Source organism: Vanacampus margaritifer, chromosome 3 (genome assembly GCF_051991255.1).
Source record: "Vanacampus margaritifer isolate UIUO_Vmar chromosome 3, RoL_Vmar_1.0, whole genome shotgun sequence".
Classification (NCBI taxonomy): Eukaryota; Metazoa; Chordata; class Actinopteri; order Syngnathiformes; family Syngnathidae; genus Vanacampus; species Vanacampus margaritifer.
Genome location: NC_135434.1, coordinates 4328061 through 4349639, shown reverse-complemented (window position 1 = coordinate 4349639; position 21579 = coordinate 4328061). Strand labels below are relative to the sequence as shown.

The window sequence follows — 21579 nt, the reverse complement described above, 5'->3', positions numbered from 1 at the left end:
CTACTTTACCGTTGTGAATAAACTTGTCAAAGCTAAAAGATATACAGTATAAATAAAAAGCCGATTTAATCTGGTAAAGATGTTTGCGCTTTTTTTTTTCTTTTTTTCCTAAGACAAGACATTTTCATCCATTGCCATGATTGGTCACAACAAACGTGCACAAGATGCCGCATCGTCCAATCAGCTGCAAGTAGTGTACAGAATGTCCCGCCTTTCCCGAGCAAATCGCCTTAGGGCAGTCCCAGATTGAAAATGTGACAAACTCCCTTGAGTGAATCACGACTATCAATCTGGCTATTATTCAAAAAGTTTTTTTGTTGTTGTTTTTTTTTACATCCCTACTAAACACACATTTATGCACATGACAGAGACAAAAAGGTGTTTACAGACTTTTACTAGTCTTCTCCATCCTGCCACAGACCACAACATGACAATACTCTCTTATTCAGCGTCATCAATTGCCGGTTTTCCTGAGCAGAGATGCGATTGCATCAGTAGGCAAGTCGGCAGCCAGCCTCCCAAATTCCTCTTGATTGTCTCATCAGCCTTTGAGTGAGACCCCACCCGAGTCACGTTGAGCTCTTTAACTTGTCAAACGCGCGTGCATACTTTCAAATGCAACACGAGCGGAGACTGTCCTCGGAGCTTAGCCATCAACCTGGTGATTAGATTGCAGGAGCCGTTTGGAAATCTGATGTCGCCTTGTGGACAAGGGGATGGAATGACAGCTGACTGTGTGTGTGTGTGTGTGTTTGAGAGTGTGTGTTTGTGTGAGAAAAACAGACAGGAAGCCGGGCATAACGTGACATAAAGAAACAGAAGAGTGAGTGAAACTTGTGAAGCTCGGAGTGACACGGTGACTCACACACAAACAATAGCCAGGCAGGGGAGCCGACAGCCGTCTAAACTAAGCTGGATCAGTGAGGACATAGTTGCTGAGAAGGCTATTTGACACAGGGTTCCACTCTGTCTCGTCCTCCCAGTTTGTCTTTCTGTCATGTGGCCATTTTGGGAGAGTCGAGCGAGCTGGGCTTGACAACGTTACGGCAATTAACGGGCTGCCAAGTTTGGCGATGTTGACGACAGGAGAACTTGTGGCACTCACCCTCGACTGCGGCCAAGCTTCTCGTCCGCTTCCTCTCTTCAGTCGGATGGGGTTGTCTTTTCAGGTCGTCTCGTCCCTCTTTGCTCGACTTCCTCCAGAAGTGTTGGGAGTCGCCTTGCTTGCTTGTTTTGAGCCTTGGCTTTCCTCCCTGAGTAACACACACACATGCACAACTCAAAAAGCCATCAACAACTCTCAGCCCCCCCACTCGTCGTTGCCTCTCTCTCTCTCTCTCTTTCTAGCCCCCCCCTCTTTCTTTTTCTTTCTCTTATTCGCGCCTCTACACACCATCTCGAGCACAAAAGCCCCCTCTCACATGCTTGGTCCTCTCGTCCTCACCCCCTCATCTCTTCCTCGCATACTGCCCTCAGCACCTCCTTTAAAAGCGTCTCTCAGGATCGCACCCTCCCCAGCACTCGCTTACTGTTTTCTTCCTTCCTCTCAGCTGTTAGTAAAGCGAGGCCTGCTTTGCTCACTCAGCAGAGAGGACATATACAGAGTAGGGAAGTTGGGGTGGGGGGGGGGGGGTGAGTTGTCTATCAGCTGATTGGCCAGAGAAAAGGGGGGGCCAGCTGTAGTAGTCGGGATCCTGATAGGCCAGGGGAGGGACTGAAAAAGAAGGGGTGGCGGGGTGGGCAACTGAAGCTCCGCCCACCTGCTCCTGCTTGGCTTATGTTGAAGTAGAAAAGGAGCACTCTAAACAAAGTGAGCATGTGTTTGCATTTAATGTATGCAGAGGAGAGATTCAAGCACAGCGGAGCCTCGCTCCATGAATGGTTGAGGGCATGTTCACAACAATAAGTAAATATGTGACCCCCCTTTAAATAGTTTGATACAGTATACAGTTTTGAAAAACAGATGACAACTTGAAATGATCCTTATTTTTATTAAACTGATGAAATGTTGTAATGTGCATGCCTGGCCAGTAGTTGGCAATAATGACTGGATGACTAGAATCATGTGTAATTTCACATCCACTACAGTAGGTGGCAGTGGCGCTCTCATTGTCAGATAGTGTGCAAGGAGTATTAGCTCCTTTGCAGTGGTGTACTTAGTTACAACAATTTTTATAGGCAAATGATACTTTTACAGGAGAGTTGGGAGGTGCCAAACATTTTCTTCTTGCCGGTGATGGAGCGTAACAACAAATAATTGAGAAGTACTGCGTCACGTGCATAACTTTCTTTACGTGGCGGATATTATATTAACAACACCACCAACCAAACAGGGCCAGCCATTTATGATGGTCTATGTTTTTCACTTATAATCAGCAGGCAATGAATCCTTGCAGTGTCCAAGTCACCCACAGGAATGAAGAAAATATAATCATTTTGTTGTTGTTTTTAAATGACATTATCTGGGATGTTTTTTTCACTTAAATTAGTGAAATACCGTTATGGCTTTTTCCATGGCCGATATCGATTATTAGTAGTCAAAGAGGACGATAACCAATATTTCAAGCTGATATTGATTTGCAGTAAAAGAGAAAATATTAGTGTCAAAATAAAAAATATATACTTTGTGTTTTATTTTTAAACTATATTGACAGCTTTGTTTAAAAATTATAACAAAAATTGCAAAAAAGCTTCTAGGGTCATCAGCATGTGTTGAGCTCATTTAAATACTAAACAAGTTGATAGCTCCCTAAAGTTTTCTGCTGTAAATAAAGTTTTCCAAAATGTCAACATTTCTTTATTTTAACTTTTCTTTTTTTTTTTTTTAAATAAGTGTAGGGAGTTCCCGGTGTCAGCATATTTTATAAAATGGAAATTTAAATAGATCCATAAATAGAATGCTGCTGTGTTATCGTCTCAAATGCAACCCAATAGCGCGCACGCCAAAATTACGACATACAGGGTTCTATTGAATGGTAGACATTTAAAAAAAAACAACAAAAAAAAAACTTTCACACTATGATATATATACACTGCATCATAACATCGCACACTAGCGTTAGCATAGGTTAGCGACGTTAAAATTCAGGTAACCCCCATATGTATGTATGTAAAAAGCTGGTGACTGTGTTTGTACCTTAAAAGAATTAACGACCAAAACAAACTTGCTGTCAAATGGGGAAACTCTTGTGATGTTTTGTTTCAAGACACCAGTAGTACCACTATTTATTACTGCTCACACTGAGTTTTCCGCAAAGTCACGGACCTCGCTTGAAAATTCAAGATGCAAATATCAATACGTTCTCCCCTCCCCTTACTATCTTCTTTGCCCACATACATGTTATGCGCAACACAGCGCCTCCGGCCTGCACCAGCTGAGGGCTTATCTGCGGCAAGGAGCGCAGATAGAGAATGTGGAAAAGTTAATCAGCTGAGCACCAGGAGCAGCGTGTTGGGAACGTGCGCATTGTACCATCTGTGTGCTAATAAGGGGCAACGGTGTTGACGAGGCAAGAACTATTTTCAACAGCAGCGCGGCGGTGCCGGTGGGGTGGAGATTAAGTGCACAAGAAACACGCCAGAAGCCGTCAAGAAGGCGAACCAGAGCACAACTTTCCCCGTCTGGCTTTGTTTCACACACAAACAAACACACCTCGCCGGTTGCGCTTTATCTTTATTTAGCAAACTTGAGGATCGTTATCAGACGTGTGCTGGTCCTGACATGTGAGAGCAAGCTATTGATAGCGACCGTGCGACTGCCTAACTCCCCATCGACGTTTCCAGCACAAAACGCTTACTGAGGTTGACTTCTGTATATAAAACAAAAAACACACTTCATCAGCCACATAGAAATACACTGACTGGCCAAGTAAAGGAATTGCGGAGAGTATTTATTAAACAGCTTAGAGCTTTCGTCTCTCGTGGAATAATTCTAGCTTTACTGAGGTAGTGAGTAGTTCTTCAACTATGTGGGAAGACATCCGGCCCTTGAGGGAAAGCCATGCTACTTTGTTTCACAAAGATGCAATTATTGACCCGCATCAAGCGTGGAAGGTATGTTTGAAAACTAGAAATGAGGGAAATCGACAGATTCAGTGGCTCACTGCTGCTCTTCCATAGCAATGCATGTAAAAACAATTTAACAGGGCACTGCTGGTTTGCTGCACTTCCACTAACCATTTAAGAACACATGTTGCCACCCGTGTACGGTCAAAAGAGGCGTGTCATCTCCATAAAGCCATTCAATAGCAAGCGGAGTGCAGCGAGCATTGAAAACAACATTGACATTCCATTATTAGCATACATTGAAAGTTTGTTTTGATTTCCATATGAACAAATTTAGGGGGCTGGAAATGCATGAAGATCATTTTTTATAACATGAAAAAAGGTTAGGTATGTGAAGGGGATGCTTGGTTGGTTGTCATACTTAACATATTTATAAGTGTATACAAGCATGTGTTCTTATTCATGGACTTAAAAGGTTGGGAGTGTTTTTCACATTTCCACTAAGATGAATTACAAGCAATGGTGATTTGGACATTTGTGTAATGCAATGGGTTTGGTTTAACAGTAAATTTATAATATGATGTAACCAGGTAGAAATATTGAGGCAATATTGCCTCGGAGTCAGAGTTTTAGCAAGCGCTATTGTAATATATTGTTACAATGTCACAGCATTATTAACATTGTTATGGTACAATGAGTTTTACAGCACACATTTATTTTGAGTGGTATCACCACAAGTTAAATTCCAGGTTGTTAGGGAAACGGTATGGGATTTTTATTTATTTTTTTATAGGTTTTAGGTGAACTAATGAATGCACGCACATACAAAAAAATAATACAAAAAAAAAAATATATATATATATATATTAAAAAAAAAAGGAGAGCAATGATGATGACATGTCAAATCGGTAAAATTACCGAATGAACAATACTGAGCTCTCCAGAAAAAAGAAAAAAAAAATTCCAGGTTGTATCCCACCCACACTGTCTTCTTTATATTCTCATGTGTAACAGTTGGGTGATTTGAGGTCTCCATGGGAAGGCATGTTTGAGCAGCTGGGCGTGGATACATAAGCACACTAAGTGCGAAACAAACAGGTTCAAATAGCATTAGCATGGATTGTATTGTCCTAGAAAACGGCAGTGTCGCGTCTGCTCTACAAGATTTGATTTCTTGGGCTGCAGTGAACATACTGTTAGAGCTAAGGAAAAGCATATTAACATTCAATATGTACCAACAAATAACAGGTTCGATGAAAGATCAACAAGCTACTACGCACACATTATAGTTCTTGCTAGCACATACACTAAAACATGATTATTTTTGTAATAATCTAAACGACAGACCTTGTGCCCTTTTCCAGCCAGGTGTTAAACCTCGATGTGATGGCAAGATCTTTACACAGTCCTTATTTTATCTTCTTATTCTACTAGCACATGAAATCAACCTGCCTTTCCTGTTATAAAAAATTGACCATCACTACCTGCTGGTCTCAAGTGAGAATAAATGAAATTCTTCTGCAAATTTGAACGCCCTAGTATAAAAACAAGAAAAGCAAAAGCTTATATTTGGACTGAGCTAAAAGGTCCTATAAATTTATGGTAGTGATGCACGATAATGTCGGTGGCCAATAATTATCGGCAATTATCGAACAATTTGATGTCATACAGATAAACCAGATAATAAAGAAATCTGCCGATAATAAATCGACATGCCACGTTTGTGCATCGGTTATGGTTGTGGCTCAAGTTGTTGTTGTTTGTTGGTGACATGGCATTTGCCAGTGTCTGTAAGCCGCAGTTGTTTTAATTTTACCGCACCGGTATATAAGGGTTTGCCGCCACTTTTTTTTCCATAATGAGGGCGCAAATTATGTCGCTCTCGTTTTGTCTCTCCTACTGTATTTGAGCTCACTTGGTTTGATTTGCTCTGCCTGGCGCTCCCTTTATAGTGATCTGATGGATAAGCCGCACCTTTGTATTAGCCGCAGGGTCGAATGCAAGTAAAAAAAAAAAAAGTTGCGGCTTATAGTCCAGAAATTACTTTAAGTAAACTCCAATTGTGCTGGATAACCACTGTTGCGAATGAACGACTTCAAGTTCTTATGTAATAGGGTGGGAGGATGCATTCCGGACACCCAAGTGCATCACTGGGCATATTTTAAGTTAAAGTGGACGTCTGAAATGATGAAATCAATTCAACACTGTACCTCCACATGTCAGTATGAAAACGTTCTCTGTCTTTGCACATCTTCAGTAGTTATCTTCAAACATGTAAAGGCATATTTATTTATATTTTATTTATTTATTTTATTTTTTTCTTTCTGGGGAGCTCAGTATTGTTCATTCGGTAATTTTACCGATTTGACATGTCATCATAATTGCTCTCTCTTTTTTTTTTTTTAATTAAAAAAATCCCATACCGTTCACCTAAACCGAACACTTCAGAACCCAGCCAGAGCCGTGAGGCCGTCAGGAGACCCGAGGAAGGACCAAAGAAAAGAAAGGGAAGTGAGTAAGTAAAAGCATATTTAGAAAAATCTCATTTCACTTGACAGGGTCATTAAACACAGCCGATACAAGAATAACTGATGCCCACAATTTGCCATAATTTCTTGGAAGGGATTGTGTTGGGCCTTAGAGGTTCTACTGTATTAAATTCTTCCACCCACAGAAGACAAATTGTTCAAATACTTTCTCGCATTGCAAAGGAAATATGAGGCAGAAGAAACTTTAGTGGAGAAGAAAAACAAAACCACATGACTGATATGCAGCGGTAGAAACTTAGTGAGACACTCAAGGGAGGAAACGCAGCAACGGGGAGGAGTGTGGCACCCTGAATCTTTGGTGACAGGCCGGCCCAGCTCACAGGATGATGGAATGTTCCACAGAAATATGCTCCTTATTCATGAAGGACAGAAAATAAAGCCGCCTCTCTACACCTCTTCACCCTCACGTTTCTGGGCCTTTCATTTGACTGCTTTTGCCAACGTTTGTGGTTTGCCATTCCTCAAATCCCCTTTTGGGCATCTCAATTTAATCTTCCCAAATGATCTTTCCTTAGTGGTGCAGACCAGACCGGTCGGTCACAGGGAAATGAGTCACTTAACCATGAAGACTGTTACATTATGTCAGTTGTTGTGTTGAATGACTCATTATAGAGATGGAGAATAAAGCAACTACAGTGGCGCCTTGAGATATGAGTAACCTGATTTAAGAGTCTTGACAGATGGGAGCTATTGATTGGCCAGTATTGCGCTTTGACTTGCTAGCACAAACTTGAGATACAACAAGTATGAGGGCAAGTGATTTGACTCATTTCACAACAAGCAGCAGTTTGGCGTCTTGAGATATGAGTAACCTGATTTAAGAGTCTTGACAGATAGGAGCTATTGATTGGCTAGTATTGTGCTTTGACTTGCTAACACAAACTTGAGATACAACAAGTATGAGGGCAAGTGATTTGACTCATTTCACAACAAGCAGCAGTTTGGCGTCTTGAGATATGAGTAACCTGATTTAAGAGTCTTGACAGATAGGAGCTATTGATTGGCCAGTATTGCGCTTTGACTTGCTAGCACAAACTTGAGATACAACAAGTATGAGGGCAAGTGATTTGACTCATTTCACAACAAGCAGCAGTTTGGCGTCTTGAGATATGAGTAACCTGATTTAAGAGTCTTGACAGAAAAAAGCTATTGATTGGCCAGTATTGTGCTTTGACTTGTTAGCACAAACTTGAGATACAACAAGTATGAGGGCAAGTGATTTGACTCATTTCACAACAAGCAGCAGTTTGGCGTCTTGAGATATGAGTAACCTGATTTAAGAGTCTTGACAGATAAAAGCTATTGATTGGCTAGTATTGTGCTTTGACTTGCTAACACAAACTTGAGATACAACAAGTATGAGGGCAAGTGATTTGACTCATTTCACAACAAGCAGCAGTTTGGCGTCTTGAGATATGAGTAACCTGATTTAAGAGTCTTGACAGATAAAAGCTATTGATTGGCCAGTATTGTGCTTTGACTTGCTAGCACAAACTTGAGATACAACAAGTATTAGGGCAAGTGATTTGACTCATTTCACAACAAGCAGCAGTTTGGCGTCTTGAGATATGAGTAACCTGATTTAAGAGTCTTGACAGAAAAAAGCTATTGATTGGCCAGTATTGTGCTTTGACTTGTTAGCACAAACTTGAGATACAACAAGTATGAGGGCAAGTGATTTGACTCATTTCACAACGAGCAGCAGTTTGGCGTCTTGAGATATGAGTAACCTGATTTAAGAGTCTTGACAGATAAAAGCTATTGATTGGCCAGTATTGTGCTTTGACTTGCTAGCACAAACTTGAGATACAACAAGTATGAGGGCAAGTGATTTGACTCATTTCACAACAAGCAGCAGTTTGGCGTCTTGAGATATGAGTAACCTGATTTAAGAGTCTTGACAGATAAAAGCTATTGATTGGCCAGTATTGTGCTTTGACTTGCTAGCACAAACTTGAGATACAACAAGTATGAGGGCAAGTGATTTGCCTCATTTCACAACAGCAGTTTGGCGTCTTGAGATATGAGTAACCTGATTTAAGAGTCTTGACAGATAAAAGCTATTGATTGGCCAGTATTGTGCTTTGACTTGCTAGCACAAACTTGAGATACAACAAGTATGAGGGCAAGTGATTTGACTCATTTCACAACAAGCAGCAGTTTGGCGTCTTGAGATATGAGTAACCTGATTTAAGAGTCTTGACAGATAAAAGCTATTGATTGGCCAGTATTGTGCTTTGACTTGCTAGCACAAACTTGAGATACAACAAGTATGAGGGCAAGTGATTTGACTCATTTCACAACAAGCAGCAGTTTGGCGTCTTGAGATATGAGTAACCTGATTTAAGAGTCTTGACAGATAAAAGCTATTGATTGGCCAGTATTGTGCTTTGACTTGCAAGCACAAACTTGAGATACAACAAGTATGAGGGCAAGTGATTTGACTCATTTCACAACAAGCAGCAGTTTGGCGTCTTGAGATATGAGTAACCTGATTTAAGAGTCTTGACAGATGGGAGCTATTGATTGGCCAGTATTGTGCTATGACTTGCTAGCACAAACTTGAGATACAACAAGTATGAGGGCAAGTGATTTGACTCATTTCACAACAAGCAGCAGTTTGGCGTCTTGAGATATGAGTAACCTGATTTAAGAGTCTTGACAGATAAAAGCTATTGATTGGCCAGTATTGTGCTTTGACTTGTTAGCACAAACTTGATACAAAACAAGTATGAGGGCAAGTGATTTGACTCATTTCACAACAAGCAGCAGTTTGGTGTCTTGAGATATGAGTAACCTGATTTAAGAGTCTTGATAGATAAAAGCTATTGATTGGCCAGTATTGTGCTTTGACTTGCTAGCACAAACTTGAGATACAACAAGTATGAGGGCAAGTGATTTGACTCATTTCACAACAAGCAGCAGTTTGGCGTCTTGAGATATGAGTAACCTGATTTAAGAGTCTTGACAGATAAAAGCTATTGATTGGCCAGTATTGTGCTTTGACTTGCAAGCACAAACTTGAGATACAACAAGTATTAGGGCAAGTGATTTGACTCATTTCACAACGAGCAGCAGTTTGGCGTCTTGAGATATGAGTAACCTGATTTAAGAGTCTTGACAGATAAAAGCTATTGATTGGCTAGTATTGTGCTTTGACTTGCTAGCAAACTTGATACACAACAAGTATTAGGGCAAGTGATTTGCCTCATTTCACAACAAGCAGCAGTTTGGCGTCTTGAGATATGAGTAACCTGATTTAAGAGTCTTGACAGATAGGAGCTATTGATTGGCCAGTATTGTGCTTTGACTTGCTAGCACAAACTTGATACACAACAAGTATGAGGGCAAGTGATTTGCCTCATTTCACAACAAGCAGCAGTTTGGCGTCTTGAGATATGAGTAACCTGATTTAAGAGTCTTGACAAGTAGGAGCTATTGATTGGCCAGTATTATGCTATGACTTGCTAGCACAAACTTGAGATACAACAAGTATTAGGGCAAGTGATTTGACTCATTTCACAACAAGCAGCAGTTTGGTGTCTTGAGATATGAGTAACCTGATTTAAGAGTCTTGACATATAGGAGCTATTGATTGGCCAGTACTGTATTATGCTTTGACTTGCTAGCACAAACTTGAGATACAACAAGTATGAGGGCAAGTGATTTGACTCATTTCACAACAAGCAGCAGTTTGGCGTCTTGAGATATGAGTAACCTGATTTAAGAGTCTTGACAGATAAAAGCTATTGATTGGCCAGTATTGTGCTTTGACTTGCTAGCACAAACTTGAGATACAACAAGTATGAGGGCAAGTGATTTGACTCATTTCACAACAAGCAGCAGTTTGGCGTCTTGAGATATGAGTAACCTGATTTAAGAGTCTTGACAGATAAAAGCTATTGATTGGCCAGTATTGTGCTTTGACTTGCTAGCACAAACTTGAGATACAACAAGTATTAGGGCAAGTGATTTGACTCATTTCACAACAAGCAGCAGTTTGGCGTCTTGAGATATGAGTAACCTGATTTAAGAGTCTTGACAGAAAAAAGCTATTGATTGGCCAGTATTGTGCTTTGACTTGTTAGCACAAACTTGAGATACAACAAGTATGAGGGCAAGTGATTTGACTCATTTCACAACAAGCAGCAGTTTGGCGTCTTGAGATATGAGTAACCTGATTTAAGAGTCTTGACAGATAAAAGCTATTGATTGGCCAGTATTGTGCTTTGACTTGCTAGCACAAACTTGAGATACAACAAGTATGAGGGCAAGTGATTTGACTCATTTCACAACAAGCAGCAGTTTGGCAGATAACATTAGTAAATATTCTTAAAAAACAAACAGACTTTAAGCTGTTATCACTCTCAGCTGAAGTTTACTGTCAAAACAAACATGTAACAAAGTGAATAACACTTTGTGTATTTAAAACCACGACACAGCCTCTGCGATCTTAACGCGAACATAGAATGGGGAAACACCATAGATAGGCACATGGGTGGAGCTAGGAGGGGATGAAGTGCAGGGAGAGGCCGTGCAAGGGTTAATCCCGAGATCAGTACAACGCACAAAAACAAACCCAGTCCTTAAGCAGCAGTTAGAAGATTTAATGTCACTGGAGTGGCAGCGTTGTTTTGCGCCCGAAGGCAGAACTTTTCGAGCTACATAAACGAACTGCGGACGAGGCAGTGAGCACACCTGGTTGTGGGACTCAAACTGTATGGCGAGAAAATGCTTAGCGCTTAAAAGATGAACTGAGAAAAACAACTAGAATGTTAATTCTAGACGATTAGGATAAATGTATGCGTCTAATTTTGTTTGTTTGTCTGACCTTGGACTGTCAATAATATCTGCTTGCTCTGATATGACATCTGACGTGTTGTTAACATTATTGATTTCAAATGTATCCCAGAATTCATTAGGACAAAAATACGATTCCCAAATGTGTTTTAGCTACAAATGGTGGACCTTTTCCCACATCTGGCAGGTGTAAAGTTTCAAACCTTGTCTAAATTTTGTAGAGCGGTGATTCTCAAACGATTATCATAAAAGTGTTCGTCAAAAACAATATTTTTATCAGATAAATGCATGAAGCGCCTCTTGCTGTTCAAAATTCTTAAGGACATCTGACGTGTTGTTAACATTATTGATTTCAAATGTATCCCAGAATTCATTAGGACAAAAATACGATTCCCAAATGTGTTTTAGCTACAAATGGTGGACCGTTACCCACATCTGGCAGGTGTAAAGTTTCAAACCTTGTCTAAATTTTGTAGAGCGGTGATTCTCAAACGATTCTCATAAAAGTGTTCATCAAAAACAATATTTTTATCAGATAAATGCATGAAGCGCCTCTCGCTGTTCAAAATTCTTAAGGAAACAGTGTGTAATCCCCCCCCCCCCACCCCCACCCACCCCACCCCGTCATCGGGGCTCCTTGGTTTCGTCCCACCCTAAACAATGCCTGATTGGTCCGACCTAAAAAAAAAAGCTCGGTTGCAAACAAGATGTATTCTCCAAAGTTTGTGAACTCACAAATACTGCAAGAATTCATCTTACTGGAAAGGCTAGTAACAATATTCAGTTTGAAAATGAACACTGCACTTAAATATAGGGAAATAAAAAAAATATAGAATTGCTTGTAATGTTTACATGTTTAAAGGATCTCGCCAGTCATTCAGGCTCAAAACTAATGCTAAATGCTAATGCTATCTTGGTTCAACAGCTGTAAACAAGTCCATACACATATACAAATGTGCTTGGTAAAATCTTATCTATGTGATGGACCGGTAAATGCAAATCAAACTTTTTTTTCCCCAAGTACTATATGATGTATAACAATCCATAATTGTCCTATGAAAACATTTCATCAACAAGCACGGCTGTCCCTTGGTTGTTGCATTATTCCAAAAAACGCAAAGGAACTTGCCAAGAACTGATGCATAGCAGCAGTTCAGTTAGCAATCGAGCAGCCGAGTTGCTTTCTGAATCCTAATGCTGACATGCCGGCAAAGGACACAAATAGAGTACAAACATTTGGACAAAAATATACTAATGCACCGCAAAAGACAAGCACACAAATAAAAGGCCTGAGATATTCCCTCAAGAGAAACACACAGCTCGAAGGCTGTGCTTTGCTTTTTTCTTTTTTCTTTTTTAATGGTGTGCATGCCGTGGAAGCAGCACTCACTTCACTTTGGCTTTAAGTGTGGAAAAGAAACACACATACACAAACGCAGCTTTTAAACTCTTTTGTAGGACATGAGGGTTGGTAATGCCTTGTAGCCAAAAGGATAACTATAAGAATAACCAATTCATTAATAATTCTATCCCTCGTGTGGAATTGATACATTTCTGGTTACAACTGTCCTAAAAATGAAGTACAGACGCTCCCCACCTTACGAACGAGTTACGTTCCGGACGATCGTTCGTAAGGTGAATTTGTTCGTAAGTTGCTTCAGTGCTATATTTTGTATTATAATTTATGTTTAAAGCCTATAGAAGTATATTGAAGGTTTATATAACAGGGATGTGATTTGACCAAAGTGAAATTATCTGAAAATTTAGCCGGGGGTCTGGGGGCCGCTGGCACCCAGCTAGGTCCAGCGAAGCCCCCCCGGAGCTCATGGGTTTTCCGTGTTTTGAAGTACTTTCAATGCACTCACATGACAAAGAAATAGACAAAACAACAGCATAAATTTTCAATGTATATTGAACTATCCCATATAAAATGGCAGTTTTAGTCAACTCAAAATCAGTCACATTCAAAAACATTGGACTGTCTTTGCTTTTAAAAACTATCACTGAGAATATCATCATATCTAACTAATGTGATTACTAAGTTAACACATAAATAATGTTGAAGAGTTCAAATTTCATGAACAAATAATTGTATCATGACCAAATGAAAAGTAACTCATATTAGAGCATACCACAAATGTCTTTGTTATAGCAGAAGATGTTATCTGTCGGAGTCATGTGCATACACAATGAACTACTATAAAAAAATAAAAAAAAATAAAAAAAATAATTAAAAAAAATGATTTTTTTTTTTGCGGGGGGGGGGGATAAAAAAAGCGGAATTCCGCGAATTAGCGGAAAAATCACATCCCTGATATAAGTATGTTTAAGGCTTGTACAAGTAACCTGCATTGGTTTGTACTGAAAAAAACTTTTAATAAAATGGAGAGAATACGTACAGTACTGTACTGTACTACATATGTTAGAGAGAGAGAGAGAGACACACACAGTATGTACATGTACGTAATAAGATAAATAAAATGAAGTTTAACTTACTTTTGGAAGATGTACTCGATGCTTAAGGAGATGATGGAGGAGGAGGAAGAGGAGGATTTTATATAATGAGAGATTCTTCGTCGTCGCTGGAATCGGCTTCAAAAGTTATTTCCTCCTTCATGGGGACCGGCGTTTTCTTCCTCCTCCTCCTCGACACGTTGCTCAGCCTCCAATGAGCTCTCACAGCGCCAATCGTCGGTATTAGCGGCGGAAAGAAGCACTACGCGCAATACAAAATCGAACTTACAGCATCTTTCTAAACATTTTTCGACATACTGTACGCGCAGAATGTTCGTATGTACCGTTGTTCGCAACTCGAATGTTCGTAAGTAGGGGGAGCGTCTGTACATCATCAGAGGCGTATACGAATCTCACCTCGGTCTAAAGAAGACCATGGCGTCGGGTAACTATTTGTTCCATAGCATTTCATGTTGTTCATTCTAAGGAGTAGCGGATCTCAATAAGGTGCTCTGTAAAAAGGACATCCGGTCACGATGGAGGACTAGGAATAAGAATACGAGTAATGGCTACAGTGGTATGGAGGAACGGACACAGGGAGAAGGCCCAGGATGAGTGCGACAGGGCCAGAGAGTGAAAAAGTCTAAGCTCAATAAGCTCCACGGTGACCTATATAATGCATAGATTTTCAGCTCCCACACATTCGGTGACATTGGAGGACAAAAAGCCATTTGGGGAGATTGAATGGCCGTTATTAATCTATAATCTATGCATCTTTTTTTTTTTTACCCTGTGACTCAATATGAGATACTGTTATGATAAGACGCATCAGGAACGCCGATTAGAAATAAAGATGATGAGTTCTAAGGCTGCACCATTGCAAGGGAAGAGGATTGACTGAAAATAGTTATGAATCGGAAACAGCTCATACAACAGTGAAGTATGTCAGGCTGCTAAAGTTGAATCAATGCAGTACTGGTTTCTTCAAGGTGGACGGTAAGTGCTGACATACTGTATTGTATTGCAAATTGAAAACTCAGCTCGACCCATTTTTCCTTGACCATTCCGTTCTATTTCTAGTACCCGGTCCACCAGGGTTCCAGGCATGCTGAGCCAGTGCCATATGGCTGACATACACCACTGCTGGTCGCTCATTGGAAGAGCATGTTTTTAAATCACCATGTCATTTAAAGGATACACGGCTAGAAATGACCAAAATAAATATGGTCAGGTTAAGACGCAATAATCACCACAATGGATTTGATTAGACCAATAATCTGCGCCGATATTGGGCATTTTAACGAAAATCTGTCTTTTTCAAGATCTGACAGCCCGATAAGGTAAATCTAAAACCAATTTAATCTATTTATTTCAATTTTCAGTTAATTGTATAAGAGATGCTACTGACCCTGGGAACCTTCTGAGCCATTTGTTTTTGTTCGACAATAAAACGAAGAAATGTGAAAGTTTAAGATTTCAGGTATTTTTAAATTTTGGGGAAAACTATTTACGGTAGCTTGCTTAAGTTTCCATTTAACTTTTTAAGACGTACTGATAAACTTGGGAGCTCCCTGAACATTTTGTTAAAAATTTAAAAGGGTGTCAGTTGTCTAAGATTAAAAAAAAAAAAACTTCTAAATTTCGAAAAAAGACTGAAAATGTGTTCAATAAACATGCTTTAAAACATTACAATGGAGTCAAGATTAGTATTTGTATTTAAAAAAAAAATACCAATACCACCCCCTTTCCACAGAAAATGAATATCGGCTTCAAATATCGGTTATTGGCCTCCTTGACTACTAATAATTGGGATCCGCATCGGCCCTGAAAAAAACATATCGTTCTATCTCTATTTGAAATGAAACAATGCCTGCTAGTAAAGGACAAATTAACTATTATAAATCAAACTTTCTTTTTTTTACCAACCATTGGTTGCAAATCAGCTCACTTACTTGACTTGGAAAAAACCTCTCTGGTTGCTTTCGCCATATAATTCAGGTCATTGTCCATCTGCGCTGTGAAGCACCATCCAATTAATTCTGAAGCATTTGGCTCAATATGGGCAGATAATATAACCCAAAAAGCACTTCAGAATTCATCCTGCTGCGTCACGTCATCACTAACTACAAAGGAACCAGTTCCATTGGCAGCCATAAATGCCCACCTGGTCTTGGAAGGGCCGCGCATCCGTTCCAATATTTGTTTCAATATTCATGGACCCGACTGTACATGGAATAAGTGGCAGAATTTCACTTCAGTCTACCGCAGCTGTCTTGTGTTTTAGCTGCCGCAAATCTCCGCCTGAGTAAAATCAATGAAACGTATTACGTTACCGTTGGTTGGTTTTTATCTTCGTATTATTTAAAAGTGCAAAGTGGACGAAATAGTCCCAAACCAAGGCAAGCAGAACCAAGCCAAGTACAATCGTGGCAAAGTGGCATTAGAGAGAAATCATTAGGAATTCATTGATAAACAAGACTGTTTATATTGATTGAGAGAAGAAAAAGTCATAGGCTAGACGTTCCCTTATCTAAATGTTACAATGACCCCTTACCGATCAATAACTCTTTATCGTCGGAGGTATTAAAACTCTAATTACAGCGAGTACAATGCGCACACGTCACTCTCTTTCATCCACATACTGAGGGGATCAATAAAGCCCCGTAGCAGTGTTGAGTACTGGATCTAACCCGCATAATCATGCATAATCTCGGACATCAAATCCTGCGGCGACACACTGGAGTGCTGACAACAAACCTTCATCGTGTTTTAACAACAGTTTTGCATATAAGATAAGCACACGAGTTACGACTGCCAGTTGTACTTTACATACAATGCTGGGAGTGTGCTCTGTACAGCGGGTGGATGGCGGCCCTCAATCCAGACGGCATCTGACCTTCACGTGAATGAATGTGCCGCATCTTAACTCTTTGACTGCCAGACGTTTTCAGAAAAGGGATGCCGTGGGTGCCAGCCGATTTAAGCATTTTGACTGATCTTTCAAGGTCCACACAAAATTTTGTGTTTGGACTATGGAAACACACATAGTACCAAATGAAAGATTGGACTCTCATCTTTCATCAGGAAAAAAAAGTTTGTTTCTACCTTATTCCGTTTTTCAGTAATCCACAATAGAAAATGGTTAGTTTCACCCAAATGCTCTGTTTTGAAACAAACGTCTTTTAACGTCTTTGGCACTCCTTCGTAGGATTTTACTAAGCGTTATTTAACGTTTTTGGCAGTCAGAGAGTTAATGGCGGGCGAGATGTTGTTTCGTCTATTCTTCATAGAGAGCCAGAGGACTCGAACGGGCTCGCCTGGTAATCAGCTTCACGTTGCTCATGATGTATGGCAACGTGAAAACGAGCTAACAAGATCCTGAAGGCGCCACGTTGTGCGTGTACGCGGAACCTCTGGCAGCTCGTCGTCGTTGCCACGCTGCTTTCGCCGTGTCAGCGGAGCACAAAGACACAGTGAAGCGTGACTGCTGCGAACATTCAAAAAGTTGAGCAGTTTGGAAATAGGCCAATCACATTCTTCCACGCGGCCATTTTCTACATAGTGCTTCTCTACATTGGGGTCGCAGGTTAACTGAAGCCTATCCCAGGTGACTTTGGGCGACAAACGAGCATTCGACTCACATTTCCCATTCAATTTAGGGGGCGGCATGGCTCAGTGGTAGAGTGGTCGTCTCCTATCCGTGAGGTTGTGGGTTCAATCCTCACCCCTGGTAACCATGTCGAAGTGTCCTTGAGCAAGACACAACCCCGGTTTGCTCTCAATACACCTGGTAGCCGTCGACCACTGATTATGTGTGAAAGGGTGAATGTGAGGCTTTGTAAAGCGCTTTGGGCACCATATGGTGTAGATCACAGGTGTCAGAGTCCGGTCCTCGAGGGCCTGAGTCCTGCATGGTTTTGAGGTTTCTCTACTGCAGGGTTCACCAATTCCGGTCCTTGAGGTCCGGAGTCCTGCAGGTTTTAGATGTTTCCGCCCACTAGCACACCTAATCCATGTAATCAACTCATGCGCATTTCTGATAAAAATCCTGATCTTTAGTGGCCTGTTGGTAGGCGGAAACATCGAGTGGGCGGAAACATTGAAAACCCGCAGGACCAGAATTGATGAACCCTGCTCTAAAACATGCAGGACTCGGGCACTCAAGGATCGGACTTTGACACCACTGGTGTAAATAAAGCGCTATATAAAAAGCAGTCCATTTACCATTTACCAATTACTAATTTAAGAGTTATCAATGAACTCACCATGCATGTTTTGGGAATGTTGGGGGAAAACACTGCACACAGGAAGGTCATTGCTGAGATTTGAACCCAGAGCCGATGAACTGGGAGCCAGACTCGCTATCTACTAGTGCAGTTATTCTCAACCAGTGTGTAACCATTGCCTATTAATTTGACAAAATCAAACATTATAATTTAAAAAAAACTGTTGTGGTTAATTGATGTAACCTCAACGTGTAGCAACAGACAAAACAATCAAATGCTACCCTATTGCACTAGATGACAGAAGGTAGTTATAATATCCATTTTCTTGTGATGTGGTTTACTGTTAGACTTTTTCTTATGTGAAACATGTGCCTTGGCTCAATAAATGTTGAGAAACGCTACAGTGGCACCACTCAAAGCAACTACAGTATTTTGGAAAAAAAATTGCCTTAAACAATAGCACAAAACTCTTAATAGGCCGAGTTATGTGTGCCACCACATGGGACTTCAGCAAATCTTGTAAGATCTAAATCAGTGGTGCCCAAGTCCGGTCCTTGGGAGCCCCTATTCAGCCTGTTATCCATGTCTCCCTCCTTCACCGCAGCTGAATCTAATGATCAGCTCATCAACAAGCTTTGCAGAAGCCTGATAACAATCCTGATCATGAATCAGGTGTGTTGGTGGAGAGAAACACGGAAAACAGGCTGCATGGGGGCTCTCGAGAAACCAAACTTGGGCACCACTGATCTCATTTCAATTTTCATGGTGTAAATGTGACAAAAGCTGGAGAGCCCTATTTCTGTGCCTAGTGCAAGTCTAGTGCATAGCACAGTCTAACTTTGAGTATGGGTGGAGTTTTCTTTGTTTTGGTATTTTGCTTGACTAGTGCAGATAGACTAAGGCGTGGGATGGAAGGCAGCCGACTCCCAGCCTATCGAAGCGGCTCCCCTCATTCTCTTTAAAATCAGGGTGGTGGGTTTGGTGTGTGCAAAATGTGTTGATGCAGGGAAACTGCAAAATCTCCCCTCGCGGATGATGAAGTTGGTGGCGCATGTGACGTGGACAATTAGACACTGCCCTGCACCCCCGATCATGCAAATTTGTAATTTATTGTCATACATATTTCCTGTGGGGGAGGATCAGATTAAATCGGAATCCTGGATTAGATAGCAACCTTTAAAGTCCCATTGTATTTTAGGACACTTATTTATTATTTACCTAGTGATTAGCGCTTCTGCCTTACAGCTCTGAGGTTCAGAGTTCAAATCTTCATGTTGCATAATTTCAATGTGCTTGCCTGGGTTTTCTCCATGTACTCTTGCACCTCCTGCCACAAAATGCTGTTAGGGTTCTTGAAGACTCTAAATTGTCCATAGGTGTGAATATGAGTATGCATGATTGTTCTCACAGTCCAGGGTGCGGCCCATCATTTACACAAAATCACTTTGGTTCGGCTCCAGCTCACCTGCAAGGCTAATGAAGACAAAATGAATGCATCCATGGAATCTTCTTTGTACTCGCATCCTTTCACAAGATGACTTTACTCTCTGGTGTCCCGTGCTTGACAATAAATACATTCTTGGAAAGGGATCTGTTCACAGGCCAGACACTCCTAACCCTACTCATCAACATTCACTTCGCCTCCAAGCTGATGGCTAAAACGCACATGACGTTCGCACTCAGCTGAGGACAAAGCCCACTGGTTTCTCCCAGACAGAAAGGTGGGGAGAGGGGGCTTTAAAGAAGGGTGGAAAAGATGTCGACTTGTAGATGCAAGATGAAATCCACCCTCTTCGTGGATGTGGTGTGCATGTGTATGGCTGATACAGACTGGTGAGCTAAAGTATACGTCAATGCCATCATGCCCTGCTTGTCAGGACAAGGGAAGACCCTGCAGAGCATGTGAGCATTATATCATTGCCAGGACTCACTGTTCTCTATTGCACCAATGCATCCGAGCACTGCATGTAATCCCCATGTGCAATATCCCCCCCACAGTCATCACCACCACTCTACCCACTGAGGTATATACCAGGGATAATTGCTTCATCCATCTGTCTTAGCAAAGAAAATGTGTAAAATAGCAGGTATCGGTGCTGTTTCATGCAGAATCCATAAATATACACAATTGGATGGAACGCAACTAAATATTGAATACACTGGGATTATAACCACTTTTATCCCAATCGACTGCAGACTGCACACATAAAAGGCACAGTGAGGCAGACAAAGCAGGGGAACGCCCCCCTCCGCCCAGCAAGCTGCTGTCAGGGCCATCAACTGGTTCAGGCTGGATTCCAGACATTCTTATACTGAAGGTATGAATTAATCGATCATATACATGGCAAACTGATGACCAGCGTGTGAAGGGTACAAAAACAATCATCAAAGAGCGTCAACCTGTTTCCACCGTACAATGCTATATTTCAAGTTGCCACAAACAAAAAGATGAGGCAGCTAGCTGGTGAAAAAAGATGATGATGGGTACTTACCGGGTAAATTATCCACTCGGAAAGGAAAATCCCGGCCTGATGACCTCCACTGACGTGTCGTTTGGCTCTTTAGGTAGCTTTTTGTCGTGTTGCTCGCGTTGACGGATTCCAGGTAGGTTCGAGAACCGTACAGGGCCAAAATCGAGTTCAAAGCAACTAAATTACCGTCAAATGCCCTAAATACGCGTCTTATAGCCTTCTCGGGAGGATGTTAGGGTCGTCCTCCGACTCTTTCGTAGCACATTACCCGTCGTCTCTTGTGCTGTCTGTTTTTTTGAGTGCTCGCAGCTGTTTTCGTTGTTCCAACCTTTCGCCAGAGATTTCTCCCCTGTGCCTTTAAACGACAGCGTTTCCGGGGTTTACTACTTAATACATAAAAGGCGGGACTTCACTGCCAGCTGAGCGCTTGTCATTTACTCGATTGGCTGTTCTTAGTCACTGTAGCCAATCAGCTCTCAGGAGTACGCCTGTTTCAAAATATGCAGATTTATTAAAAAATACTGGTCTGTGACTGGACGTCAGATTCACTAAAGAAACGCCCAATACACGTGTGTTTGTTCTAGCCTCCAAGCCCCAAGTCTACTCTTCACTGAGCTGTGGTCAATAAAATCCAAGAGAGCAACAACAAAATATGTGACAGAAACAGAATAGCCATCTGCGTTTTTTGTAAAACGTCACACCACAGGTCTGGTTTTAAGATGCTGCCACACCTACGTCATTTGTTAAATCCTCTGTCACAAGAACGTGGTGACGTTCTTCCTTTTCTCATTTTGGACCGAATAGCCGTGTTGTCACTGAGCTAAAAATAGACGTTATATCCCCATTTGCAGCTGTAGTGTGCACTGCACCCAACCAAGCTGATAACGCTGCAATGTGGAATGGACTTGTACAGATAGCAGCTTTATTAATATTGCAACCTTATTTGTTCTTACTGTGGTCTAGTTGCAGATATAATGATACTCTAGTGACCTCCTCGATTTCCAGAACCTCAAATTAACGACCTACAAAACGATAGAGCCACCACAGAGGCCCAATTGCATGAGAATTATATGC

The 21579-nt window shown here is 41.2% G+C and overlaps 1 protein-coding gene across 2 annotated transcripts in view; it reads right to left on the bottom strand.

Moving 5' to 3' along the window:
* The window catches only part of atosb (atos homolog b), a 39659-nt gene extending 18798 nt beyond the window's left edge, over nucleotides 1–20861 (bottom strand). The window contains exons 1-2 of one of the 2 annotated variants that reach the window (XM_077562345.1): nucleotides 20527–20861; nucleotides 1106–1253 (exon numbers count right to left, since the gene is read on the bottom strand). The gene's annotated coding sequence lies outside the window, so the exon portion shown is untranslated. Of the gene's footprint in view, nucleotides 1–1105; nucleotides 1254–1421; nucleotides 1568–20526 lie in introns of those variants that run through there. The other variant, XM_077562346.1, reaches the window with a different exon arrangement.
* Between the last annotated feature and the right edge of the window lie 718 nt (nucleotides 20862–21579).